The sequence below is a fragment of the Peromyscus eremicus genome, chromosome 6 (genome assembly GCF_949786415.1).
Source record: "Peromyscus eremicus chromosome 6, PerEre_H2_v1, whole genome shotgun sequence".
In the NCBI taxonomy this organism is placed as follows: domain Eukaryota; kingdom Metazoa; phylum Chordata; class Mammalia; order Rodentia; family Cricetidae; genus Peromyscus; species Peromyscus eremicus.
The window spans coordinates 39,664,094-39,691,377 of record NC_081421.1 but is presented as its reverse complement, the minus strand read 5'-3'; the positions used below and the strand labels follow the sequence as shown (position 1 = coordinate 39,691,377).

General features: G+C 39.8%; 1 long non-coding RNA gene across 3 annotated transcripts in view; it reads right to left on the bottom strand.

Annotated features, from left to right (window-relative positions):
• The window catches only part of LOC131913056 (uncharacterized), a 71,106-nt gene extending 44,297 nt beyond the window's left edge, over positions 1–26,809 (bottom strand). The window contains exons 1-3 of one of the 3 annotated variants that reach the window (XR_009379803.1): positions 26,671–26,809; positions 13,011–13,081; positions 9,051–9,138 (exon numbers count right to left, since the gene is read on the bottom strand). This is a non-coding gene — a long non-coding RNA (uncharacterized LOC131913056). Of the gene's footprint in view, positions 1–9,050; positions 9,139–12,706; positions 12,873–13,010; positions 13,082–26,670 lie in introns of those variants that run through there. The other 2 variants (XR_009379802.1, XR_009379804.1) reach the window with 2 other exon arrangements.
• Between the last annotated feature and the right edge of the window lie 475 nt (positions 26,810–27,284).

Genomic DNA, 27,284 nt, shown 5'->3' with positions numbered 1-27,284 from the left:
CTGTTGATTTGGATCAGGGTTCGAAAATGCAATGCTTCCCAGAGCTAGGGGGAGCCATGGGCCCTGCTCTCTGGGTTGTGCACAGGCAGAGTGGCAAGAACAATGGCGTGCTGCTTGGACCAGGTCTTTTCCAGTCTAAAAACTAAAGATAGGAGCTGAACCCTAACCCTAGTTAGCTGTTGTCACAGGAGAATGTGGAACTGACATTGTTAGTTCTTCCAGTAGGTTTTGTAAATCAAACCTTAAAAATCAAGCTTGTGAAGTGAGCCCCTTACACAGCAATGCTGTCCATTAATTTACATCATCGATGAACAAAAGTTGTGGTTCAGGTAAGATATATACAGGTTACATGGTCCTACAGTTTTTGACCTATACTTTACCCAAGGCCTAATGTACCCATAGTACACTGCAAGAATCCCATTTGCTTTAATTAGCATTTCTGGCTCTCTTCACTACCAACAGCTGAGAAGAGTGAACATCTGTCTGAAAGGTTCTGAGAATGTAGTATGACACCACTGTCAAGGTGAGCATTGTTCAATGTCTCTTTGCCCCTTAAAATGCTAATTTTACCTTTTTCTCCCTAAGACACTTGGGTTTACTTTATTTATTATTTAATTTTATTTTTTTACCTTTGTGCCTTGAATATAATATAATTTCCATGAATAATTGTAAAGCTGAATGATTAAAATGTAACTGATATATCCAGAAGATATGCCCTGCTTTCTCTGTTCATGTATCTCAGAGTGAGAAATATAAATAGTCCTAGGTTGTAAAGTAAAGTGGTCATTCTAAAGTGTTGAAATTGGTAACATCACCAGGCACCAATGGAGCCATTCACCGAATACATCCTAGTAAAGATTTTAGTGGAGTCCTGGGATTGTCACTCTTATCATCTGGGATCATCTCCCAGATTTCTCTCATTCCTTTTCCTATACACTTTCATGAAACACCTACCACATCTCCCAGACAGGAGACAATGTGAATTAGTGGGTGGCATTGCTGTGTGAGGGTCTCACTTCCTAAGCTGGATTTCTAAGGTTTGATTTAAAAAACTACCGGAAGAACTCACAATGTCAGTTCCACATTCTCATGTGACGACAGCCTACTAGGGTTCAGCTCCCATTTTTAGTCAGGGAAGTGATGATATTATAATTCAACAGAAAGTGAAATCAGAGGTGCCATGGTGGAATCTAGTGACTGGACACAAGGAGTTATGCTCTATTATGAGCTACATATTTCATCTTTTTCCTCACTCAGAATTCATTCAAATGTCTACAGCTGCACAAGCCTACTAGTACAAAACAACCATAACTCATTTTTGCCTGTCATCTGTTTTATGAGCTGATTACAGGAAGCTAGATGATCCTTGCTCAGCATTGCTCCCTCTGTTGCAATCAGACAGTGACTGAGCCTGGAGTCATCTCGAAGGTTTTCTCCACAATGACTTGACTGGAGTCACCTAGAATACTTCCTCATGGCTGGCCACTAAGTCACAGGGCTCCCAGTGGAGCAGTTTCCTACAACACTTCTGTGCTTCTCACCATGGCTCTTCACCCAGTGACAGTTGAGGATTACGGACAAATAGCTCAGGAGGAAATGAACTAGGTAGGAACTATACAGCCTTTTCTATACAGAAATCAGGATCTACTTGAAGGGAAGAGTATGGAAGAATCTGTTTTGAAACCATAAACCTTTTTTTAATTGCCCTAAAGCATCTTCTGGAGGAAAGAGTTAATTTCTCATTGCATTAAATTCTCAGGTAGTTGACAGTGCACAGGGGTCAGGTGGTGACACTAGAGCTGGGGATCATGAAGGGACCCGAGTTTGGTCCCACAGCTGAGATTCACATGTCATAAATTATGGAAGCCGTGGAGTAGCTGGAGCCAGAGTGAAAACCTAGCATACTGTCTTAGAGCATTAACTCAAATAGTTGGGAAGAGATAGTAATACCTCTTGTATGATTTTTAAAATATTGTTTTTAGATTAAAACAAATAATTTGAAAAATTTAAGGGTTTTAAAGGATTGTTCTTGTAACCAGCCACACACACACAAAGCACATTTTCCCACCTTTCTTTAAAATTTGAGAATGTTATATATGTATACGGTGTGTTTTGATCAAATCCGCCCTCAAGTTCCTTCAACTCTTTCCAGATGCTACCCATCAGCTGTCCCTCTCAACTTCATGTATTCTCTCTCTCTTTAAAAAGAAGCGTACGAGGCCAGTTGATGCTGCTGGGTGTAGGGCTGTCCACAGGGCATGAGCAACCTACCCTGGGACACATTCCTGAAGAAAACTGACATCCACCGAACTTTAATAAAAACAATAAATAAATATTTCCTCCCATGAGGTCCTTTAAGAGCCTCCTCGAGTCTCAGCCTGAGTATTCACTTTCTGTTTCCACATCACTGGGTGTCTTGGAAGGGTTTATGAATCCTTTTACAATCCTTTTACTTCACTATTAAAGTCCAAGAATAAATATTTGTTCTAGTTATGAATTGAGGGTAAGTCCCACTGATTAGAAGACACCTGCTCCTTCCTCCTGGTGCTGATGTGGGGACATTACAGTAATGACTGGTTTGTTGTTGCTATTGTGATTCTCCACTCTGTAGGCACAACTGCAAGTCCCAGAATGCTTTCTTTGCTTGTTTGCTCGCTCCCTCCCTCCCTCCCTCCCTCCCTTCCTTTTCGCTCTCAGCATTTTTTTTTTGAGTAATGCTAGACTACAATAATTAGTGTTTGAATATTCATTTTTATTCATTGACCTGTCTTTTTTAGTGGCTTCTTACAAGAAAATGATTTCACTTTTGGGAAATGTTGTGTGCCTTGGTTTTGTGTGGTCTTTGGGAACGCCAGGCAGTCCCTTCCCATTCTCTTGGGTCACGTTCCACTATGGTCCTTAGCTACAGATCAAAGCTCTAACTAAATTGAGCCAAATTAAGAGATGAACTGCCATGCATCATAAGTCAGACTTAGTGGCTTGAGATAATAAAACTTGTACTTTCACAGTTCTAGATGCCAGAGTCCAAAATCAGTTTAACTGGGCTCCAGTCTAGATGTCAGCAGGACTGTTGGCTGCTCTGGAAGCAGGAGGAGAGAATCTGTTTCCTTGGCTTTTCCAGATTCCATATGCCATCTGTATTCCTTGGCTTGGAGTGCCTTCTTCCCCCTTGAAGGGACATCACTTTGCTTCCTTTATTACTTCTCTGTCTGACTTCTCCCAGCCTTTTATATGGTCTTTGATATGACATCAACCTGCTTGGAGAATCTGGGATTATCTTTCTATCTCCAGACCCTTAATTTAATCACACCTATAAAGTACCATTTGTTATGAAAGTTAGTAAATTCACAGGTTACATTACCAGAGATTTGGGGCATTTGACATAAAGACAACAGGATTGATGCAGAGCCAAGTGTGTGTAAAAACAGGCCAGGCTTTGATAGGGGTTTGAGCTCACAAACAAAAAAGGATTAATCATTGACCATAATAGGAGAGCAAGCTGTTCTCTGAACACAGAAAGGGGGTGGGTATTGATTTGGTGGGGTAGGCTCACAGGCAGTCCTCATCTTGCCAGAAGGACTTCAACTGCTTAAGTTGCTGTCGCTCCATAGAGAGCAACGGGGCAGACAGAAGGAAACATGGCCGTTCTTCTAACAGCACCCACCTTTTTAGCTAAGGGTCTAGGAGTTTGTGGTGATATTTTATTTGTACTCTAACAAATAAATCTTGCCTGGGGATCAGAGGACAAATCCAGTCACTATATTAAACATAGAGGTCAGGCACTGGTAGCACATGCCTTTAACCCTAGCATTCAGGAGGCAGAGATTCATCTGGATCTCTGCGAGTTCAAGGCCACACTGGAAACAGAGCCAGGCATGGTGGCACATACCTTCAATGCCAGCACTAGTTAACCATAGAGGTCTGGAGGTCTATACAGACAGACAGGAAGTGAGCTGGGCAGAAAGAGGAAGTGATGTAGCTGGGCAGAGAGAGGAAGTAAGATAACAAGGCACAGAAAGGTATATAAGGTGTGAGTACACAGGAAATAGCTCTCTCTTGGGCTGAGGATTTCCTAGCAGTAGGAATTTGTGGCTGGCTTGTTCTGTTCCTCTGATCTTTCAGCTTTCACCCCAATATCTGGCTCCAGGTTCTTTATTAATAAGACTGTTTAGCAATTCATGTCACAGGAGTTTGCTTTCTGTACTCCCGTGGTGGTTCTTCAACTGCCTCAGTTACAGAGATCACATGCAGACATTTGGTAGGTAATTGTTTCGTCTGCAAAGGTGGGCATGTAATCTCAGCAGGAAAACCAAAGGCTTCCCTGCTTCTGTTGCTCTTTTCCCGATGCTGAGGACTGAGCCCAGGGCTCACACATGCTAGGTTCTACCAGAAAGCCATATCCTTAGCCTAGAAGTGTTTTTCCTGAAAGTGGTTGGACCGAAATGATGCTGAAGCTATGAGCAGCTGTCCTTTTCAGGCTACCAACAACTGTCCTTTCACTTCAATAAGAGGAAGCTCATTTCAGTGGGGAAGGAATGAAGCCAACTCCCTCCTCGGAATCAGCCATGAGAATGGCAACGAAAGATTAAGGGGACAATATTTGAACACCTAGACTTAGGAGCCAAAAATTCCTTCTTTGCTTGAGCTGCTGTGAGCTGAGTGCCTGTCCTATTGACTCCCTATATTATTTATTAGGATAGTGAGAGAGAGGGAAGGCAGAGAGCCAGCTCAACCATTTTCTACTACTTTTAAGAGGTCGGCTAGATTATGTTTACATACTAATGAGTTTGAAACTATTAAGATAAGACCTTATAAACATTAGATTTTACTTTCCTATGTCTGTGCTCTTCATACACCACACAGACATACAGGTAGACACACAGACACACAGACACACACGCACGCATGCACGCACGCACGCGCGTGCGCGCGTGCGCACGCGCGCGCACACACACACACACACACTACAAACCACAACAAATGACTAGAAGCTAATTATATTAAAAATAAGTGTGACTAACCAGGGAAAATTTTGAGGTAATGAATTTCTTCACTTCTTTTGCTAGAGTTTTATCACTTCCAGAAGGAAAGAAAGGGACTTTCTTATCTTCTCCTCCTCCTCTTCTTCCTCCTCCTTCTTGTTCTACCCTTCCTTTTCTTTTTTTTAACAAGAAGCTAATGTCTGGTATTGGACAGATGGCTCAAAGGTTATGAACCCTTACCACTTGTCTAGAGGACCCAGTTTTGGTTCCCAGCATCTACATGGAGCTTCACAACTGTTTGTAACTCCAATTTCTGGGCCTCTGAAGCCCTCTTCTGATTTCCACAGGCTTTTGCATGCATGTGGTGTTCATAAACTCATGCAAGCGCATGTGCACACACATATATAATGAATAAGTAAATAAATAAATAAATCTTGGAAACTGGTGATGTAGTGATGGCTCAGTGGTTCAGAGTACTTGCTGCTCCTGTAGAGGACCTGGGTTCAATTTCCAGCCCTCAGATCATAGCTAACAACCATCTATAGCTCCAGTTCCAGCGGAGCTGACACCTTATCTGGCATCTCCAGGCAATGAATGTACTCACAAGGGACACAGACATCCAAGCAGGGGAAACACCCATGCACATAAAAAAATGTATTTTTGAAGAGAAGCTTGTAGCCATAATTTTAGACTTCCTTGTTTAGAGATAGTAAAGTGGATTGTGTTCACAATGTCTATTCTTTCAGATCTGAACATCTTTGTAAACCTGGGCTATCATGAAATCATGAGATTGTTCTGTGATGATGCAATAATGTGAAGGTTGAGATTTAAAAAGGTGAGTGCCCAACCTCAGAAGAAGGGTTATTTAACCATTTAGTAGATGACATCAGTCATAGACTCTTTGCAGAGGGGATGCTTATTTCTCTTTCTCTTCCATATTGGCTGTTTTTAGGGCTTGTTTTTTACCACAGAATATAGTGGAAATGATAATCTGTGCCTGCTCATTAGCAAACTGCCATCTTTCCATTACTCCTTGGAATACCTCTCTTAGTACTCAGGCGCTGTGGGGGAAGATTGGGACGGACAGCTGAGTGATAGACTGTCACATGCACAGGGAGTTTGAAGGAGAGAGACCTTATTAGGACTTCCTCACCTCAGTCACACTCCAAGTGGAGACCTGATGAATGGGCATTCCCTGTGGATACCTCATGGAACACTGGACCTTTGCTACCAAGATCTGCCTAACTGAAGAATAACGACTGCTTCTTAAGTTGTTAAGTTTGAGGTTATTTTCTGCAGAAGATAAGTGAAACAGATATACTTCTGGGGATTGAGAATAAAGGACTGGTGGTTGGTGGTGTAACAACTAAGAACTGCATCTTGTTGGATGTCAATCATACACATTTTAATTCTAGAAATATGAGCACCTCTTGTTGGAGAGTGTTGCAAGCTTGCTGGGCGACTGAGCATTGAGGAAATGTCAGTGTGGGCTGTGGAGAAAGGTTTCCATGGCTGCATTTGACATGGGGCTGGAGAAATTAAATGAGTTAGACTTTAGAAAATCTCCTTAACCAGGCATGTCCATTCATTCCTCCTTCTTCCTGCCTGTCTGGAATTGATAAATCGTGAATATAGTTCCAGAAGTCATAGAGCACCATAGGATAATTTTGTGGATAAAGACACACACACACACACACACACACACACACACACACACAGATATGCAGATATGCAGACACAGATACACACACCACAGACACATACAGACATACACACAGACACACACAGAGACATAGACACACACACACACAGATATGCAGACACAGACACACACACACACACACACACACACACACACACACACACGAACACAGGTGAGATAAAATAAGAAGTTGGAAGGATCCTAGAAACTTGATGGTTTGTGGAGCTGTGGTCCTGGACTCCTCCCTCCCGGACTTCTTTCATTTGTTGGGATAATTTTTACCTCCTTAACCTACTTTAAGCCCCAGTTATATAAAACTGCAGGCATTTTCTAACAAATATTTCACAAATTAACTGAAATGATGCTTCTCACAGATCTCAGTGAACTGTGGAATAACCCATTATATAGATTTGAATAAGAATGACCCCCATACTGGACCTACCTGGACTGAGTCTACCAGGTTGATCTCAGTCAGCAGGGAAGGCTTTGCCCTGGAGGAAGTGGAAATGGGGAGTGGGCTGGGGGGAGGGTGGGGGGCGGGAGGGGGGAGAAAAAGGGAATCCGTGGCTGATATGTAGAACTGAATTGTATTGCAAAATAAAAATAAAAAAAATTAAAAAAAAAAGAATGGCCCCCATGTAAGCTCATATATTTGAATGTTTTGTTCCCAGTTCCCAGTTGTTAGAACTGTTTAGGAAGGATTAGAAGGTGTGGCCTTGTTTAAGGAGGTGTGCCACTGGGGGTGAGATTTGAGGTTTTTAAAATCCCACACCAGTCTCAGTCTCCCTCTCTCTGCCTGCCACTTGTAGATCAGATATGAACTCTCAGCTACTTCTCCAGCACTATGCCTTCCTGCCTGTCATCATGCTCCCTTCCATGATGACAATGGACTAGCCCTCTGAATCTGCAATCAAGTCCCCAATTAAATGCTTTATTTTATAAGTTGCCTTGGTCATGATGCTTTGTCTCAACAATAGAGCAGTAACTAAGGCAGTCACGTTTAACATGGTTCAGTAAGGAAATCAGGTGTTTCTGCTTCCCATGCATATGCACCATCAAGCAGAGCATTTAGAAAAAGGACTTTGGCAATCAACAGCACAAGTGTCCACAGGACGATTACAGCCAAGAAGGTGTCACTTCTGTATTGAAAACATGCCGAGACAGCTTCTGCTTGGATGGACATAAATGTGAGTTTGAATTGCAGCCTTTCCTCCTTCAATGAGTGACATTTTCTCCATATGTCAGTATTCTTATGTCAAGGAATAGGAATGATAACACCTCAATGGCTTGGAACATGGTTTCATGGGTAGTTTATAAACTGTAATTTATATTCCCTGCTAAAACCACAGTGTGCATTGGGAATAAAGGAGGATCACACAGAAAAGGAAAATAGTGGAAGCAGGAGGATGCCAGGGAAGAGAAGACTGAAATCTTGCGATAATGATTTCCAAAGCTCTGATTTTGGCAGACTTTTATCTTCTAAGGAGCAAGGCAAGAACATTTTATCATAGCTGCTTGTTTGTTTGGCAGGTTATTTGTAATCCTGGAAGTTACACACAAGGCTTCACATTTACTAGAACCGCTCTACTACTGAGCTAAAACCACATCTCATGAAGATACTATATTTAAAGTTTTAAAGGTTTAATTATTTTATTTTATATGTTCAAATGTTTTGCCTGCATGTATGTATGTATACCACATATGTGCCTGGTGTCCATGGAGGCCAGAAAAAGGCCTCAAATCCCTTTGAACTGGAGTTATGAATGATTGTGAGCCATCATGTGAGTGCTAGGAACTGAACCTGAGTCCTCTGCAGGAACAAATTCTCTAAACCACAGAGCCATCTCTCCAGCTCCTGAAGATAATATATTACTGAACTATACTAGTCTATCAATTACACTAAGCATATTTAGGATCTACAATAAGAAAATGTCAAACTGAGGCAGTTGTGAAGGTTACAAGTCAGTAAGAATGAAGAGACCACTAATTCAGTTATTCATTCAGCAAACACTTTCTGAAGACTTATAGTGTTGCAAGCTTTGGAGACATGGCCGAGAATAAGACAGGCATCTTTCATTCCAGGGGCAGAGTCAGGCACTACGAGGGAGATAGAAGATGTGTTGTAGGTTCCAAAGTATAAGGAGATGAAGACAGAGATTTGGCTTTGAAACAGCTTCTTCACATATGTCTAAAGTAATATTTCATGCTATGTAAATTAAAATAGGCAGATTCAAGTCATTTGATTACTTTTTCTTTAAACAATCATAGACTTTTTCTAAAGGACACAGAGAAGAAGCTGATCCATCTTTATATTCTCTATAGAAAGATTTGACTTAATGAATTCTGCGTGTTTTTCCAACACTTACTGAGCACTCTTGGACCGGTTCCACAATCTCTGTAATCTTCCGTTTTCTTAGCTGTCAAGATGACTGCATGGTACCCACTTTCCACGGCCTGTGGGAAGATGATGCTCAATGATCACAGTAGCTAGTTGTGCTCTACACGCCTGTAATCCAGCTCTCCAGAAGCTGAGGTAGGAGTTCTGCAAAGCCAGCTTGGGCTACGTAGTTAGAACCATCTAGAAACAGGCACACAGGAACAAGATTAAGATATGTGAAGTTCCTGGCATGATTTTCAAAATTCCAGGAGTAGAATGTTCTTTTTTCTTGGGGTAACATTGGGTAAAAGGGATGGATTCAAACTTCTTGTGGGGAAACAGTCCTGATGGTTGAGGAACTGAGCCGCTGATGACATCTGTGAATTGCTTTGACTTCCCAGACACTGGGCACATTTACACCCTTCATCCACAATGAGAACCATAGGCTGGGCCCAACCACAGCTCTGTGGCTCTGCACTTGGCTGCTCCTCTTTCATTTTTCAGGCTAAAAGTCAGAGGTTCCTGGATATGAGTTCATTGACTTTTGCAGGCAGGCCTACATTCCTACATTTCAATAAGCAGAAAACTTGTTATAAAAATAGATCCCCTGCTCCTGTTCTAGATATTCTGATTTCTCAGATGAGGGTAAGGCTGGGAAATTTCACCAAGCCAGAAATGTATCAAATTCCACTGGAGATGCTTAATTCATTCACAATGGAAACAAGTTCCTCTCTTTTGGGTCCTATGTGCAATTTTTTTTAACCAATATTTGCCTTACAATTGTAAAAGGAAAGAAATTAGAAAGAAACAGGTCACGTTTCTCTAACATATTTTAATATTGTTCTTACTTAACTTTCTATATTCATTCCAATCTATAGATACTTATTCAAAGTCAGAATTTATCAAACAAACTGAAATTTTGTGTTTTCATCTTCCAGTGCTTCTGTTTAAGTATGAAAGGTCTCCCACAGGCTTATGTGTTTGAACACTTACCCCCAGCTGGTGGCCTTATTTGGGAAGGCTAGAGAACCTTCAGGAAGTGGGGCCTTGCTGGACAAAGTACGTCATTGGGGGTGGGCCTTGGGGTTTTATAGCTTGGTGGCACTTACCATTCTCTTTCTGCTCTGAGAATGAAGGTGTGGTCAGTGTGATCAGCCAGCTCTCTGATCTTGCTGTGTGCCTTCCCTGCCTGCTGGCATGTCCTCCCCACCATGGTGGAGCGTATCTCTCTGGAAATGCAAGCCAAAAATAAACCTTTCTTCCTTACATTGTTTTCGTCAGGGTATTTTATCTCAACAACAGAACGAGAAACTAATACAAGTGGGTTGTGAACAAACAAGTAGGTACTTTTCTAACCTCTTTCCTTTTATGAATTTTACGTTAGAAAAACAACAAACAAACAAACAAACAAACAAAACCAAAACCTCACTGTATTTAGTTAGTCATTTAAAGTTATTTTTAAGAATCCTTTAAAAAAATGTTTTTTTCAGTATTGTCACAGTTAGGTAGCTAACTAGAAACAATAAGGTCGATCTCTCCCACTGTCTATCAATACAGATTCCCAAATGGATCCAAGGACAGCTATAAAATCATGAAATCACAAATAATTTAAAAGCATATGGGCAACATCTTTTTATGACTCAAATAATTTAGGTATTACAAAAATAAAACTAAGTAAAAATAAAAAAATGCCTGTGTAGCAAAAACATACCATTATATATATATATATATATATTAAAAAATAAGTAGGTAAAAGATCTTCAGCTCATATTACAAATGAGAGGGACAAAAAGAATGTACTAGTTGGAATGTAAATTGGTACATGACCTATAGAAAGAAACTTGATATTAGTAACCAAAATTACAACTGCATTTTCCTTCTGATAAAGCAAGCCCACCATTGTGTATTTATCCCTTCCCTTTGCACGATGATATATGTATGAGGCTATTTGTCATGGTAATGCTTCCTAGTTAACAGTCCAAACATGTGCCAAAGGAGGACTGACTAAATAGCTCATGCATATTTAAGCAACTGAACACTTTGCCACTATAAACATGTGGACACCATGCATGGAGATGGAAAGGTGTATGGTTACACAAAGAAAGCAAGGAACAGAACAGTGTATAAAGGATAATGTTTATGTGAGAAGGGGAAAGGAAGACAGTTCACCATTATCTTGCATTTGCATTAAAAAATCTAAGATAAGGAACTAAAAAAATAAGAGAAGCAAGTTGGATTCTGCAATGGGTGAGCATGGGATGCTTTTTTTTGTTTGTTTGTTTGTTTTGCAATCATCTTGTGGCTAACACATTTATTACAAGGGAGACTATCTGACAGTAATTTTTAATGCTTGGGCTTAATAAGAGGAAAAGTATCTGTCATTGAATTATTGAATTACTTACACCTTTTTTTTTTAGACAAGATTTTTCTGTATAGCTCTGGCTGTTCTGGAACTAATTCTGTAGACCAGGCTGGTCTCAAACTCACAGAGCTCTGCCTCTCTCTGCCTCCCAAGGACTGGGAGTAAAGGTGTGAGCCACCACCATCTGTCTTTTAAAAAGTTATTTCTTGTATATATTTTGAGATTATAATATAATTACATCATTTCCCCCCTCTCTTTCTTCCCTCCAAGCCCGCCCATAGACCCCTCCTTACTCTTTTTCAAATTCATGGGCTCATTTTTTATTAATTGTTGATATATATCAACAAATATATATATGTATACACATATGTATATGTATATAGGTGTATACACACACACACATACACACATTCCTAAATACATAAGAACAACCTGCTTAGTCTATATAGTATTACTTGTATATATGTTTATACTCTTTCTTTTAATGAGTCATAGAAATATATTTTCTATTTAAAATGTGTTTAAAATGACAAAGCCTCTGAAATGCCAGACATCAACTGAATTGCATCCTAAATAAAAATAATGTTTTGGTGAAACAAATATAAAGAGTTTTGTAGACCATCACACACTAAACACAAAAGGAAAAGTTCCCAAAGGATTCTGCTGGATGGGCCAAAAGACCTTCAGATCCATTTTCTCAGAGTGTGGACCAGTGCAAATCACACTGCTTCAGCTGGTGTCCTCAAGAAATGTGCTTAAAGATACACACACACACACACACACACACACACACATATATGTATATATATATGTATATATATATATATATATCAGTGTAAAACTATTACAAATAGACTAAGAACTACAAAATTAAGGTGTCTCTTGTCTTTGCCTTTTGATGGCAAGCAACAACAACAACATTTCCAATGATGCAAATGACGGGAGAATGGGCGCTCTGGAATTGGTTCAGAGACCCAGTGATGTCACAGAATTGCTTCTAAACCCTCAACATATGCACATGTGTTCAAAAAGGATTCAAGAGAAGTGTTGGACATTGATTTTATAGGAAGAAAAGAAAAAAAAAAAGCATTGTGTTGCCCCAACTTTCCAGAACACTCCCTATATCCTCCCTGGCCTAAATGGAACTGTAGAATGATCACTGCTGAACACAATGAGGTGGCCTGTGAAAGTGAATCAGGGCACCTAGTAGCCCTTCCAGAGCTTTTCTCATTCTTGTGATACACAGACACCAGCAAATCAAAACACTGTAGTAATTCCTGTTTTACTGTGTACATTGATCTGCAAGACTTGCTTCAGTTAGGGGATGATGGACATAAAGCAACTTTTCCTGTGCTGTTCGAATCATTTTGTTGCAGAGCATTGGTGGAGATGAAGAGGTCTCCTCAGTCACTGTTGTTCCTGTCCCAGAGGCATGGATGTTAACATCACCTGCAACAGGTCACTACCTTAGCACCAGTGTCTTGTTATCAAAGAGGCAGGATGCAAGTGGCTTGAAAAGCATCATGTAGATACTTTCCAGAATAAATGCTCATATAAGCCTCTCAAACAAAAATGCATAATTCTTACCTATAGAGAGTTCCAGAAGTGACAGCAGATGGGCAGATTCAGCTCAGTCTGTCCGCTGTAGGTCTTGCTGTCTGAGAACAGAAAGGTAAAGTAGTTAGATGAAGTGATGCTGAGTAATCTAAGGAGACTACAACAATTACATGCCATGACCAAAGGACACATTCTCTCCTCAGCTCCAACTCATTGCTGCAAAGATCTTCACATTTTCCAAGAGAGGCCAGAAATTATATGATAATAAAACTCACATAAATCCTCCAAACTTTGGGAGCCAAGTGAAATATACCTGTGGGCTGACTGTTGGATCAAAATTCCTGACTTCTGCTCTCCAAGAGTATCTCACTCATTGTCAAGGTTTTTAAAGGGTCTTTATTTTGTATAAATAAGGCTGGTCTTATAGACTGATACACACAAGAAAAGATGAAATAAAAGGTAAATGACAAAAGTATCCAAATACAAATATCCCCTGAGAATGAGTTGTTATGGCAATAGTACAATGGAATTATGTTCATGCTGTATCAAACCCTGTTTTACAGTGTTCATTGATCTGCACACAGACTCATTAGCAGTGAGAATGAACACTTCCTATCACCTTTGATAAGTTACTTAAGCTTTTATTATTTCAATTTCCACATCTGTAAATGGGGGATATTAAGATCTAACTTTGAAAGGAGAATTGGTGAATAAATTAGATTACACATGTAAAACATGTAGAATGAATGATACATGCTATTGAGATTTTGAAGGGGAACACAAATTTACACTGTTTACTTCTTAAATTCTGAACCTGCTAAGTATAATAAAGGTATTTCATGGAGAACTACAATATCGACTATCAAAGATAAGGCTGGGTTTTAGCAAGGTTTAGTTTGAGCAGAAAAATCAGCTAGCTAGCTGCCTATACCATTTTTTAAGCCTTGGGATAATTTTCTGAGGCACAAATTCTTAACCCACGTTAGCAGAAGGAAAAGAAAGCTCTTGGAGTCTTTGGTGTCTTCTACTTTTGATACTGGGTCTTCTATTTTACTGAGAGACATCACCAGTGTCTGTGAACCAGTAAAAGGGCTCCTCCAAGGGGAGGATGCAGAAGAGGGAAAGAAGACTTTTCCCTCAAGCTCCTGATCCCTCCTGCCTCTACTCTCCCACCCACCACCCACCCTGGTCTGGGATTACAGACATGTACCACCAGCTGACTTTCCCTTACACGTGTTATTACTGCCCACTAAATGATGTCTATTGCTGTTATTATAAGTTTCTTTTTACAACTTCTTTTAAGTCACCCAAGCAATGGGTCTCATGAAGGCATTTCCAATACACATTTGCCTTTGTGCTTTGTTCTTATTCCTTTCTTTCCTATACTTCCCTCCCCATCCTCCCTGCTCTATCTTGCTGGCCCCTTCCTTGTCTCAAAGAGTGCTCGCTCCCTTTTGTTTTCATGTCAGATATATTCCACATGTGAGAGAAAACATGTGTTTGTCTTATTGAATCTGGTTTGTGGTCCTTAAACATAGTGGTCTCCAGTACCATCAATGTTCTTGAAAATGCCATGATTTTATTGTTCTATGTGGCTGAAAAAATAGTCCATTTTGTATATGTATCACATTTCTTTATCCATTCTTCTGTTGATGGGTCTATAGGCCGTTTCCACTCTTTGATATCTTGAATAGTTCAGCAATGGCCGTGGAAGTGCAGGCATCTCTATGGTGTGGTGATTTAGAGTCCTCTGGACACATACAGTGAGTGAAATAGTTAAATCACAGAGTGATAGGAGAATTTCTTCCTGTATGCTGAGAATATGTGTTTCTGTGATTGGTTGATAAAGAAAGCTGTTTGGCTTATGGCAAGGCAGGAAATTCAAAGGGAGAGACAGGAAAAAGGCAGGAGGAGACAGCATCCAGCTGTCCAAGGAGCAACATGTAATGGGATGCAGGTAAAGCCACAGAACATGTGGTGATACAGAGATTAAGAGTTATGGGCTAATTTAAGATATAAGAGCTAGCAAAAAGCTTGAGTCATGGCCATGCAGTTGTAATTAATAAAAGTCTCTGTGTGTTTACCTGGGGGACGTGAATGGGAGAGATTTGTCCTGACCAGCAGCAGGCCAGGACACAGGAAATCTTCCAGCTACAAATGGCGCCCAATGTGGGGCAAGAGTCTCCACCTAAAACCTGAAAAAGCTTTACAAAAAATTCTAAAATGGAGCTAAAAACATCTTCCTAGTTGTGTCTCTCAGGCAAGCTGTGAGCTACAGTATGGCAGGTTTGCAGAGGTGTGTGGCCTTGAGTATAGCATGGCTGCAGATTTTTGCCATGATACACAGTGGTGTCTCCAAGCTGCACAGAGCACTGCATGGCAGATTTAACTTTTGCTAGTACAAAAAAAAAAGTTTCTAGGATACATAATGCTGGATGGAGGCATGGACCCATTGCCTCCCCGAGTCAGCAGAGAGCATGGCTCCCCAAGGTGAATTACCTCCACCATGTTGGGAAGCTGAAATTGGTGGAGCCAGGAGCCAAAGCTGCCACTTTAGTACTAGTCTCTGCAGTTTAAAGCAATAGATTCACAATAAGACAGATTCAGATGGAATAAACCCTAAATGGTTTACACTGTGTGTAAAAATGTATGTAGGCCTGAAAAAGAGAGAAAAAGGATTATGGACAGTTATATTAAAGAAATAGAAAGTTTTAAAAAATAAATTCTTTAAAGAGAAAGTAAAAGTAATATAAAAAATAAGCCATGTAAATATGGAAATCACACAGAGAGTCTGGATTATATTGTCTTTGGGATTTTTAACTGCAAAAAGACATTTGATTGTAAAGGCTGCTCAGTTATACCAATATGTATATTTTAAAGGTACCTTGACTTCAAAATTTGGATCTAAGGATATGCTGCTTTAGAAAGGAGGCTCTGCTTTTGTTTACACAGGAAGCAAGAGGCTATGGATTTGTTTCAGGTTAAGATACATCAGTTTTGACCAGCCAAGACCCCTTAAAAGTTCCCTGATCACACCATGGCCCAGATGATCCAGCATTTGGAACAGTTTCAAGGCAACTGGCTCAGAAAATACAGCCTCACAGACTATTCCAGTCAGGACTTGACCATAATTCTTAATTTTCTCAGGATCCCCATAAGAATACAACACCCTTTATCAGCAGGAAGTAGCCTAGAAAACTGCAGCCACATTCCCAAAAAGGGATTATGGATGTTTGTCTTTTTTTAGGTTGTTGGTTGCAAATTGTTATTGGTCATAGTCAATCTCTTTCTAAAAGAAGAAAAAGGATTATGGTATAGAAATGTAGAATATAGATATGATAGGATTAAAGGGTAGATTCATAAACCTATTTTTAAAGAGCAACAACTTGTTTAAAAATGTTTTACATTGCTATGAATTTTAGTTTATTGATACAAATTTAGAGTTGATTTTGTTATACTATATATATATTTCTACTCTCATTCCAGGTATTATGTTTATGTAACTCATTTAAATTGTAAAGGATATTTATGAAATACAGATTAGTCTTCTATGATAGTCAAATTAATTGTCATGTTAAGTTTTCTAGGTATACACAGATATAATTCACTTAGGTAGATAATCTTCAAACACTTCAAAGACCTACAGAATATGGTATTTAAAATGTTGTAAAAACTTAGACTTTCTAGACAGTGAGACATGTCTGCGCCTGGCAGCACTGATTTACTTCAAGGAGAAAGATGGGCATTAAAGACACTCCATATGGAGTTTATCGTCTTCATGGTAAAAATAGCCATTTCGGCTAGAAATTGTTCTTGCCTGGACTGCTTGACAAAATGTTGTATCAACTAGACATGCAGGACCCATAGGAAGGTGACCACTGAAATTTATAAGGCAAGATGTTCCTTCAGGTTCCTGCTTTACAGAAGAAACTGCCAGACATTCTACAGGACACAGAGAGAATTGACTGAGAGACTCTAGGCCTGTAGGCTGAAGATGGATGCCCCAACACTGCAGACAAACTTTGGGTGACTGTCCAGGTAGTATGGAATTCTTTGAGGAACATCTATATCATCTTCTACAGTGGCTGCACCAGTTTGTTCTAGCCACATCTTTTCCACATCTTTACCAGCATTTGTTGTTTGTTTCTTGTTGCTAGCCTGTAGCTAGAGTTTTCCTGTGTCCCACCTGGCCCATGGTCAGGACAAATCTCTCTCATCCTGCAGCCGCTCAGACTCAAGTAAACACACAGAGGCTTATATTAATTAAACTGCTCGACCATTAGTTCAGGCTCACTACTGACTAGCTCTTACTACTGACTAGTCTCACTACTGACTCAGCCCATTTCTGTTAATCTATATGTCGCCATGTGTACCATGGCTTTATCTGTGTGCCATTACATGCTGCTCCCTGGATGGTGGGCTGGTGTCTCCTGACTCAGCCTTCCTCTTCCCAGAATTCTCCTTGTCTGCTTATCCCTCCTATACTTCCTGCCTGGCTACTGGCCAATCAGCATTTTATTTATCAACCAATCAGAGCAACACATTCACAGCATACAGAATGCCACCCACCACTAGCCATTCTGACAGATGAGGGCTTGAAACTCATGCACTTTTAATTTACATCTCCCCATGGGCTACAGACTACAGGCCACGTTTTCAAGTATTTATTGACCATTTGTATCTCTTCTTTTGAGATCTATATGTTCAGTTTGTTAGCTCTGTGATTGACTGGTTGATGTCATAGGGCTGCTTGAATTTTGCAGCTCTTCATTGATTCTAGATATTGAAATGCTGTCTGAAATATAGTTGATGAAGATATCTTTTTCTTATTCTGTGCTGTCTCTTCATTCTAGTGATTGTTTCCTTTGCTGTTCAAAAGCTTTTTAATTTTATCTAATCCCTTCTGTCAATTCTTAGGATTAGTTCTTGTGCTGCTAGCATTCTGTGCAGAAAATCCTGCTCCTGCCTGTATTTTGAAGCATTCTACAGGTTTATTGTTGAGTCCTCCACGCTGCTCCCTTCATTGCTCTACATGCCACGGTAGTTTTCATTCTGCTACTTCTAACACGCCAAAGGAGCCTGCCTGAATGTAAACCACGTGTCCCCAGACTGCAGTTCCATGCACTGAACTTCTTAAGATGGTAATATGGTACTGGAAAAACAGATTTCAAGCTTAAAGAATTTTGGAAATGTCTGGGTTAAGGAAATCAAAATAGCTTTCTTCATTATATTTTCAGATGGTGTAGTGTTTCTATGCTAGGATTCATTTGATAAGATAATAAACATATGTAATGAGTTCTGTGTTTCAAATTTATTTGTGTTATACTTTCTCTTGGTATATTAATTAATAACCATAACAATGCTCTGTGGATAGCAATTGCAGAAAGAGATTAATTTTTTTAAAGTTATTTATTTTTATTTTATGTGTGTGATTGTTTTTGCCTGAATATATCTGTGCACCATACATGTACAGTGTCCACAGAGGCCTTCTGGAACTGGAGTTACAGATGACTGTGTGCTGCTGTGTGGGTGTTAGAAATTGAGCCTGGATCTTCTGGAAGAGCAATCAAATACTTTTAACTCTCTTAATTACTACACCATCTCTCCTGGCCCAATTTCCCAAAATAAATAAAATAATTCACCTACTTATTGTGTGTTTGTGTGTATGAGTGTGTGTGTGAGGGGAGAGGACAACTTTCAGGAGTCAGCTCTCTCCTTCCACCATGTAGGGGAACTTGGGTTGACAGACTTGCTGGCAAGTACCTTCAACCCTAGATTAATTTTAAATCAACCCGTTTATTCAGTGACTTTGGAAAAACAGCAATGACTTTGATATGTTGACTATATCAACACACCACTGATTTTGACCACAGAAAATGTGAAACAAAGTGCGTTTTACAAGTATTCCTGCCTGAAAAACAGAGTTTGTTTGTTTTGACTCGGAAAGGAAAAATAAAAGTGGTTGAGCTAATCCTCTTGTGGGCTGATGTTTTGGGCAGTTATTTTCACCTGAAGACCTTGTCTTTCCTGGAAAAATGCTGGCTTCTGCATACAGCCTTGAAGCACAAGGACCCATCAAATGAAAGGTTTTGTTTTCAAACCAAAAGTTCCTTTGTAAAAATTACATTTTATGTAATTATATTGTAAATGTATGTATGTATGTGGGTTGGTCCACATGTGCCACAGTAGGCATGTGGAGGTCAGATGATCCTCTCCTTCCAACTATGCAGGTCCCAAAGATCAAACCCGGCTTGTTAGGAGTGACAGCAAGTGGTGGTGCCAACTTTGCAGACCCTAAAGACTTGAAAAACTGGTTTGAACTCAAGATTTCCTGACTTTACTCTTAAAGCTGCCTCTACAATAATATATCAGAATCTACAAGCTTCAAATTCCATTATGATTCTTGTTTCCCAGTGTCTATTAAAATCATTTATTCAGATACAAATTTCAAGTACTTCTAGCTTAATTCGATCGGTTTATTTCAGCAGCATACTTGGCAGTTGTGAAGGTCTAACTAGTTTCTTAAATAATGAGCAATTGTTCCTTCGTGAGTTCATATGATACCAGGCTTTTAACTGTGCTGCTCTTGTTAAGGTGTGCCAAATGGATTATTTCAATTGACCTTTGCAAAAGCCTTCTGGAATAGATGCAATTATTTTGCCCATTTCACAGATGGGGCTTTTATAGCAAAACTAAATATCCCCAAGGGCCCCAGTTTGTATGGAACAGAGGCTAGATGGCTGTCTACACCACTGTCTGCCCCTCAACTTTCATATCAGTTTGGAGAAGTTGGAGCAGAGCTCTTAAAACCCATCTGGTTTTCCAAGATCTTTCCAGCCTCGTAAATTTGTGAGAATCCAAACATAGTTTGTTTACTGTTCATATGAATGAGTCTATATTTGGCAACTCCCAGGGCTCTCTTAATAATTAAAAAACCCACAATGCTCAAATCATCCCGGGAGGGAAAGATTAATAGGAACAAAGAGTTAGCTAATCGTGTTTAATTGGGCCAGCATGGGTAGCTGAATAGGGAGAAAGAAAACAGTTCCCTCATGGATGGTAGCACCTTGGATTGTGTTCCTGGACAGGAATCTGGGTGCCCCGGAACATGAGGAGTACTCTGCAACAGGAGCCATTGTGAACCAAGTACAACTCAGACTTTTGAAAACTGCTCTGACAATTTTTGCCATAAATGATTTATTGTTTGTGGACACCTTAGCAGAAATGCCAAGATGAATGTTTTATCAGGTTTGAGTTCCAAAAGAGCATGTGATCCAAACGAATGTAAATGCACAAATACTTCCTCTTTCACTTGGCTATGTCATGGTTTCTATTTTCCCTTTTATTTTTGTCCCTGCTTGAGAAACGTTCCATCATGAGAAACAGACGGCAGTCTCTGTAATCATCTGAAAGTCTATTAAAGCCACATTGCAGGACATGGTGCTTTCCTGGAGGGGAAGAGCTATAGTTGATGATTTTTAGCAATCAGATACACAAAATTTTAGATCTCTGAAGAAGATCAAATTATGTCCTTCCTTCTTGTTTGAACTCCTGTCCCTTTAAATGTTGAGGTTTCAATATACATTTTTTTTTGAGCTTTTACCAAGGCTACCACATGAGATAACAATCTGCCTCAATTCTTGCCCCCTCAGGGGTGTGCATCTTCATGGGGGATTCCACCTACACACCAAAAGTTTGCTACCCCAGGAAGATGGGCAAAGGCCCTGAAGGGGCTGTGAAACTTAATATCCAAGGAGACAGACTTGGGATCCAGCTGTGAATGTCACAGACCACATCCCAGGGGCAGTGACTTCAAACTCATGGTCAAGCAAAAAAAGTTTCACTGGTTTAAACAAAGAGGTAGGTAGGCATTTCAGACTTTTTTTTGTATTGTTTTTAATTTAATTTAATTTTATTTTACAATATAATTTAGTTCTACATATCAGCCACGGATTCCCTTGTTCTCCCCCCTCCCGCCCCCCTCCCCTTTCCCCTAGCCCACCCTCCATTCCCACCTCCTCCAGGGCAAAGCCTTCCCCAGGATTGAGATCAACCTGGTAGACTCAGTCCAGGCAGGTCCAGTCCCCTCCTCCCAGGCTAAGCCAAGCATCCCTGCATAAGTCTTGTTCAAATCAAAAAGGAGCAGTGGGGTTTGCAGGTAATTAAAAACAACATACCAATTTCAAAGCATCACAGATCCAAAGGAGAAACAAAACAAAACGCAGACGCATTCATTGCAGACTCTGCCTGTAAGCTGGCAGTTTTGAACCCTTGAGTTAAGGATCAAAGGGCGTGAGATCAGTCAACAAATCCATTGAGCACTCACTTGGCTTCAAATCTCCCCTTTTCTTGCCTTACTACAAAATAGGAGCAAGCACACCCCGAAGAAAATTTCCAGTCTGAAAGCTAAAGCCGCTCGTAAATAGAAAAACTATACAAACAAGAAAACATGGAGATGAAAACTACCATTTACTGTCCTCAGGGGGAGAGGAGAAGATACTGTGTCCTTGAAGCATGTGCAAGATGTTATTATAGAGGGTGTATTCAGGGAACAAAAGAGGAGTCTTAAAAATATAAAATGCGATAGCAAATATATTTAAAAAAAATCTAAGATACTTGTTGGAAAATAAAGTTGAGAAAAATCTCCTGTAAAGCAGACTGTGTTCTTTCACCAGGGAGCCAGAATCAAATATCACAGTCTGGGTGGCCCAAGAAACACAAATTTTTCACAAGCCTGGAGCCTGGAAGTCTGCACTTCAGGCTTCAGTGCGACTGGCATATTCTGAAGCCTGTGGGTGGCCATCTTCCTGGTCACATGCTGTCCTCCTCTGTGCATCTCTGTTCCCAAATCAATTATTTTTATCAGAAAGGTAGACCTATTGAACGAGTGTGTATCCTTAATGACCCTATTTTATTTGTCACCTTTGGAATGACCCTGTCTTCAAAAATAATCCCATGCTGGGGCAGCCAGGATTAGGATGGCATTGCTACCTATAAATGGGGTGGGGGAGGTATTCAGCATAAGAACCAAAAAAAAAATGAATGTAGACTAGAAAAAGAGTCCTAAGTTTGGTAAAGAGCACCTGCTACTTAAAATGTATGAGTTTTAGAGTAATAATAATAAAAAATACCCAAATGAAGGAAGCCATTAGTGAGGGCATTTAAGAAAGTTTCTCTGAAATAAAAGACTTAAGTTTTAAGTTTATAAGATTAGAAGATGGATGAGGATAGTTCCAGGCCAAGGAAACCATTAAAAAGTTTCAGAATAGAGAAGCAATTGGAAGATTCTTTTGAGGAAAACAGTTCACAGCAAAAATCACGAAGCAGAATGGCTTCATGCGTCTCTCAAGTAACATTCAGCTAAAAGACGGTGGAGCGATACTTTCAAAACTTTGGAGAAAAAAGATTTCTCAGTTTGAATTCTGTACTTGGAATGTTCTAAGACAAACAGAAAGTACAGGGCTGCACATAGAGATGCAAAGGCCTATACTCCCCTTCTTTTTGCTTGTGTTCTCGAAGCTTCTGGAGTCTTCAACCTTGAAGCAAACCAAAGGAGCATGAGCAGGCCATGGTTCTCACTCTCAGCTGCCCATCAATACAGGAACACAGGAGATTTCTGAGTTAAATGGTTTGGGATGATGCGGGGCCCTCAGGAGTTTTGGATGATCTCAGGTGATTTTTAGATATACTCAGGGTAAACAATGGGGCGATAAAAAGGGAGTCTCTATGGTGGAAGAGACTTTGGTAAAGTGTTCTGCACTGAGAATGGGCTTACAAGAATTTGTTTTGAATTAGTAAAAGAGATATAACAGCTACTGTAAGACTAGAGTGGGGCTTTAGACTACTAGGTTTTCTTAAAAGTGTGGGTCAGAGCCTACATGGGATCATAGAATGAATGTGGGGGTTGTGAAAATTTTAACATCAGTAAAGGTTTTAGAATACACAATGACCAAAAATTATTTCAAAATCAAATGCATAATGAATCAGGGTATTTGGGCAGTGTACACCCTTGTTACACATGACTTCCCTACAAGCTTGGGGCTAAACACAGCTTTCCCACTTTTAATTGTGCATATCATCACACCATGCCATGAAACAATAGCAAATTTCAAGACAATTGTATGTTATGAACTGCAGTGTTTTACTCTGTTGTACAGGCCAAGTTTTCTGTTCTTAGGGAAATGTAATGTTTTTATTATGGAAACAATGGTTTCATGTTTTCATACTACCATTCCTGAGTGTGTAAGTGTCAAATTATTGTATCTTGAGATTGTATTGTTATAATTGTTTTTCTTTTTTAAATTGCTGTTTTAGTTGCTAACTTGAGTTTCATAAAATATTGTTAAATGAATTTTGACTTGGGATTAGGTCAGAATTCCCAATATATGTTTTAATGACGCTAAACACGCTTCTGCAATTTTGTGCTTATGCAAAGCAGAATTCTCAGAATTGATGACTATAAAACCAAAATACTGATAATTCTGGAAAGTGATGATGCTTGATATCCTAGAACTGATATTAAGCTAATACTTTTTCTTTATGTATTAATAAACAAGTACATTAATCTCTTTAATATGCAATTTTTTCTTTTATAGATTGTGTCTTATTTATTGTTCTATTGCTGTGAACTAAAAGACATTGCTTCACTGTCTTTTAGCTGACACCATGACCAAGGCAACTCTTATATTAAAAAGAAAGGCATTTGATTGTGGGCTTGCTTACCATTTTAGAAGGTTAATTCATTATCATCATGGCAGGAAGCAGACAGGCATGGCACTGGAGCAGTAGCTGAGAGCTCTACATTCTGACCTACAGGCAACAGGCAGACACACACACACACCACACACACACACACACACACACACACACACACACACACACACATGGACGAACAGATAGATAGATGGACAGACAGACAGACAGACAGATATTGGATCTGGGTCGGTCAGGTGCTTTTTAAACCTCAAAGCCCATCCTCAGTGACACACTTCCTTCATCAAGGACTAAGTACTCAAATATATGGGCTGATATGTGCCATTCTCATTCAAATTAACCACAGATGTGAGAATTCTCTCTCTATATAAAATATATACATGTGTATACAAATATATAACTTTCTAGTTGAGAGTGACAGTTGAGAACATCTATGACAACAGGAATATGGACAAGCCAAGTTGACATTTTTTGTTCACTCCAGAAAAACTTTGTTTTGAGGAGAAGTATTGAAAATGAGCAATAACTTTGCCCTTTGTGCCAGGGAATTCCTATTCATCAATTAATTGGAGACAGAGATTGCTCTCCTGGGAAAATGCTTGCTTCTTAAACAGTTTGAGTAGCAGGACTTGTTTGGAGACTCTTGCTTTGTTGAGTCCATCAATCCTTAACTATGATGTCATAAACTGCTGAATTCCAGTCCTCCACCATGAGAGACATCTTCAGGCTATGTGACAGCAGAATTGCAAGACCTATGTTATCTTGCTATCTTTCCTTTTGAGAGTGCCGAGACTGTTGAGTTCATGTTTGGAGGGTGAACAACAAGGGGAAGTTCTATGCTATAGAGACAGAGCATAAAATAAATTACAAATTGGAACTTGGAATTGCCTATAAAATCTCACTCCGAGGACCAGGTTCAATCGTTCTCAGTTTTCCACCTTGGGTCTACTCCTCCGTGATATAAGTTCATGGCATAAGTTTTCCCTCTCTATCCTCCTCTTGTGATGAATCCATTTTTCTCTTTTTCATCCTCACTTCTCTGAAGAACTCAATTACTAACATCTGTTCATTCTCTCTCATAAATAGCTCCCAAGTTCATGTGCTTCTTGCCATTGCCACAGCTGTGTTCACACGGCTCATCTGGACTTGTGCAATGTCATTCTCCTCTGAGAGAGCTTCCCAGCATAGTGTCCATGGCATATAATATTTGTTATTGCACACTGATGTCAATGACAAAGTCTGCTGTTGATAGAGATAAACAGAGGTTCTAACTAACCCAGCCTTTCTTCATTCCCACTGAGACTGAAGGGACTATGTTGTCATGCACACTCAGCTGAACATGGTGTATTTCCCTCCATATTCTCAGTAGGAAGCTCTGCTCTAGATTCTTCCAGTATATTACTATTCTGAACATTGAATTCTTACCAGTGTGCCTGTCATACTAAGCTCCTATTTTTGTATGTTGAGTCAGTTCAAATTTCTAGAGTTAATTTTTTTCCACAAGACTTTTTTATATATCCCAGGCTGCCCTAAAATTCATTATTACCCCTGACTGTTGGGATTGTAGGCATATGCCATAATGCCGGGTTTAGAATTAATACTTGAAAACACAGACTGTTTATATGATAAAGGCCAAGCCTTTGGGGTATTCATCTCAAAGCCTCACTCCTTTCTCTTACAACCAGGATTCTTCGTTAACTTGACCTGGAACTCTACACAGGGCATCCCTGGACTATCTTGTTCTGTATTCTTACATTACTCTGTTCTTTCTTGTGCCATCTCCTCTGTTCATGATACACTCACGCTATCATTGCAATGAGCCCGAGGACACTTACTAATCTTTTAAAATCCTGCCAAATGTTGCCTGCTCATTTAAGTCTTCTCAACATGATGATATCCTTTCTGTATTTTTCCAAGAAACTTGACTAATAGTCTTGTGGATGGGGAAAAAAATCTCATCAATGAGTATCCAAAATCTTCTTTGCTTTTATTTAGGAAAAGGTCTTGATAGTTTCCTGAACAGGAAATAGGTTGGCAAAAGTTCTGGTAATAACAAAAATGGGTCAGGTTCTTTGCATGAAAAATGAACAGAAGGGAGTTCACTAGTAGAGAGAGAGGCTTGGGGAGAGAGTTGAGTAAAAGGGCAGAGTAAAGCAAAGACAGAATAGGCATGCTGATAATTTCAGGTGTTTGTGTCATTATGATAGACATCAGTACCTATTGCTAAAGCTTTCAGTGAAGCATGTCTCATATGTAAGAGATTCAAGGTGTTGTTTTATTTATTTTTGAGGTGCATGTTTGGTTTGAACATGATGGAGGAGAAGTGGAGCACTACACAACAGAGGTGACCTGGGGAGAGAGTTCACCAGTAAAGTGCTCTCCAGAATCCATGGCAAGCATGGTGGTGGGTATTTGCAATCCCAGTGCTGGGAAGGAGGGGACAGGGAGACTCTTGGGGCTTTTGACACAGCAAGTGTAGCTTGGTTGGTGAACCCAAGATTCTAGTGATAAGCACTGTCTCAAAAACAAAAGGCCAATGCCACCTGAAAATGAATACCTGAAGTTGACCTCTGGCCTTTACCTACACCTCCATATAAGTACATCAGTATATATTCATGTATCGATACACATGTATATACTGATCCCTCCACATGTATATGACCCAGCATACATTTGCACACTCATACTTCTAAATATATGTACACCAGCATACACACATATACTGATATACACATATGCACCCACATTCTCTCCTCACCCTCCCCTGCCTAAATTAAAACAGGCACAGAAGGACAACTAAGATCACAGATTAGTAAGTTGAAGTTGAAAATAGACTTAAGTTACAGAAAAAAAAATGGGGATGAATATCAATGTTTTCTAGAGTTTAGAGTTTAATGGACAATAAACTTAGTTGCTACCTGGCTTTTACTACAATTATAGTGGTGATAACCCAGGCTAGATTTTAAATATTACTCACAATGTGAATGTTCGGGCATAGGTTCCACGTGAAGCACAGCTGTCTAGGCCATAGTTGTCTCCAACATGGAGACTGGGAAAATCCTCAGAAGAAGGGGTTCTGGGCAAGAAGACAGTGGGTGTCTGTGACAGACAACAGCTTTCCTTACTTCACTCAGATCTGACTGTCAGGTCACAGTTGACTCTGAAGGCTGTGTTGAATCTTGCATTGTGACTCAAGAGCTCTTGTGTGGGTGTGGCCATTGCCACAGCCATAAACAACATATGGGAACAGTTTACTTCTCAGTGGTTCCTTTGCAACAAAGAAAGTGTGCGTGTGATCTCAAGGTTATTTTTATGAGGACAGAAATTGCACCTGTTCTGTTTACCACCCTGCACTGGGACAGTGTCTGGTCCACACTGGAAGCAAGGTAATATTTGTTGAACAAATAAAAAATTAATAACTGCTTAGTAAATTTTTAAATAGTTTCTTGAATAATACATTCCAATGAGCTGGGGCTAGGAGAAATGTTTTGGTTGGTAGCTAATGAGAGGCAGACACAGAAAAATACAGACTAGGGCAGTTCACTTCAATTTGTAGCCCATTATCATGGTTTCTTTTCTTTTCTTGGAGTA